Raw genomic sequence first — 2,713 nt, forward strand, 5'->3', positions numbered from 1 at the left:
TTTATTTATTTATTTTATTTTTTAATTTTGTGATGCAAGGTGACCCAGAACGGTGCGTCGTCTGTTAATGCAGCGATTCACAACATCGTCGCCCGCGTGCTGCTCCAGATTGATTTGGGTCCTGATGAATAGCAGAATCTCTCCTGTGTTTATTTATATTGGCTTCTAAATCTGCGCTTGCTTTCATTATTACCTTCCGCGTCCTCGGGGAGCGTTTTAGAGAAAAATAATTTTGATTATGAAGCTCGCTGCTGAGCTTGTCGTCTGAGAGTTTAAGTGTTTGTGTCTGGTGATGAACAGAGCGCTGTAAGGGGCCACCTTGAGACCGCCTGCGTAATTAGTTGATTTGCGGCGTGATATACGAAACATCGCTGCTTTTGTTTGCATCCCGTGCAGAGGAATAGAAGCTCTGTTTCCTGAGGCAGAGGGTGGTTTGCATTGAGGAATCCCCCCTGAAGACGTCTAGACGTGCGTCACGTGTTTATTTAGGATCAGACCGTCTTAAACGCTACCCGGGGTTTGATGATGCGGCACGTCTAAAGCGAGTAGTCAGCGCACTAGGTGGGTGTATTAGCCTCGTCTTTTTGTTTCCACACAAACCTGCACATGACCGGTGCAAACAGAGGATAAAACGGCGTCTTACGTAAGTGTTGTTGGCGAAAACTTGGATTAGAGCGCCGTCGGCCAGTTCCTCTGTGTTCGGCCTTCTGTAAAGGCTTTTCTTGAACTCTTGTTTCGAAATCGCTTCTGGTGTCGTCTTTCTCCACATCCTACAAGCAAAAGCTTTTCTCAAGTGATCGAATATATTTAGCGTTGTGGAAACTGCTGGGTCAGCACTTTGGGAAAGGAAGTGAAACTTGAACATTCATTCTTTTTCTCTTGTACCAAAAGTGGGCTGTTCCCACCGCTAACAGGATATGTGCTGTTTAAGGGTGAGGAGGCTTTTTACCCTTTAGACAAGAGCTCATTTGAACGTGAGGCGCAGACCATTAAATATAAGTAGTTTATGATTTAATTTTCTTGCAGGTTGGTGGTTTTGATATGTATGTGTACTAGGGAAGCGAGTATATAGCAGGATAGTCACAATACTAAAATTGTAGTAGTTAATACCAACAACAGTAATATATAGAACACACTTCATGTAAAAAGTTATTTAATGAATAATATATGTAATAAATAAATATTTGTGTTATTTATATTAAATGTTTTTTCAGATTCTGATTTTTGAAATGTTTATGAATTCATTTTTGTTTATTTTTTAAAAAAAATTTTTAGTTTATTAATTTTTTTACATGTTATAAATATTTTAATATTTTATTTACATAGGTCGTTTTCAGGTTTGTTATTTATTTTTCGTTTTAAAAGTATTCATTTTTAATTATTTTACCATTTTTATTTAGCTTTTAAAATTAATTTTATAATTACTTTTTATTTTATTTTTTTTACATTTTTTTAATGTATTTTATATTTTATTTTTTATTATTATTTTTTTTTATTACGTTTTGTAACCATTATAAGCAGTGGGGTGATTGAAAAAAGTATATTTTAAATATCGATATATTTTATTTATTTCTATTTAGTTACTTTTTAACATTTTAGTTTTTTTATTTTTGAATTGTATGTTTTGTTGTTGTTGTTTTTATTAATTTATTTTTGAATAAACTATAATGAGAATGGAAGCAGTAGGACAAATGAAGACAATAGAACAAAGGCACAAATGAAGTACACAGTGCTTTAAGTGCTTAAATATTGGAAGCAGTCCGAGCAGGAAGTGAAGTCAGTCGTAGGCGGGCACATTTGAACTCCCTGGGCGTTGGGCGGCTGAGACGCACTCATTAATGTCTGCTTTACTTCCTAGTAAATGTACAATTCTCTGCCTCTTTTGGGTCGACACTTCAAATAATATTCAAATGAGCATCTTTATTATTCAGTCCTGCCTTTGTAGTGGCACACGCCAGTCACCGAGCAGCTCCGCCCACATTGCCCACCCCAACACACACACACACACACACACACACACACACACACGTATACAGACATCTGTTCACCGACAGCAGACGGAAACTTCCTCATCCTCTCTCCCTCTTTACAGTGTGCCTGTATCATTTTCACTTTATTATAACATTAAATGTTGAAATTATTTATTAGCCATTATGTACTTCGAATACTTGAGCAATTTAAAGAGAGATTTGAAATTTGATGGTTGCTAAGGTCTTCCAGTGGGTTGCTAGGTGGCTGATTATCAGCCAGATTGGTAGATAGTTGGAGTTTTTTCAGATTCTGATTTTTGAAATGTTCATGAATTAATTTGTGTCAGTGGGATTTATTTAGTTTTTAAATATATATATATATATATAATATTTTTTTTATTATTTTTTTTTAAAGAATTAATTTGAGATTTTATGTGTTAATTTTTTATTTGTTTTAAATTTAATTCTTTTTTTTATTCAAAAAAATATTATTTATTTTATTACTTCATTACTTTTTATAAGTTTTTTTTTTTTTTTTTTTTTTTTTTTTTTTTTTTTTTTTTTTTTTAAATTAATTTTTTTTTTTTTTTTTTTTAAGGTTTATTTTTTTTTTTTTTCCTTTTTTTTTTTTTTTTTATTCAACCTTCCGGGGGTTTTTGGGGGCCTTAACATATTCAAAAACTCTTGAAAATTTGCACACGCGTTGGAACCTGCGGCCATTAGGACGCCGCAGAGGCTGGGAC

At 33.7% G+C, this 2,713-nt stretch overlaps 1 protein-coding gene across 1 annotated transcript in view; it reads left to right on the top strand.

The window, feature by feature from the left end:
- LOC107589000 (zinc finger SWIM domain-containing protein 6-like) overlaps positions 1–2,713 on the top strand; it is a 105,823-nt gene that overhangs the window by 60,571 nt on the left and 42,539 nt on the right. The window lies entirely within an intron of this gene.

Source organism: Sinocyclocheilus grahami, unplaced genomic scaffold (assembly GCF_001515645.1).
Source record: "Sinocyclocheilus grahami isolate Dianchi unplaced genomic scaffold, SAMN03320097.WGS_v1.1 scaffold110.1, whole genome shotgun sequence".
Taxonomy (NCBI): domain Eukaryota; kingdom Metazoa; phylum Chordata; class Actinopteri; order Cypriniformes; family Cyprinidae; genus Sinocyclocheilus; species Sinocyclocheilus grahami.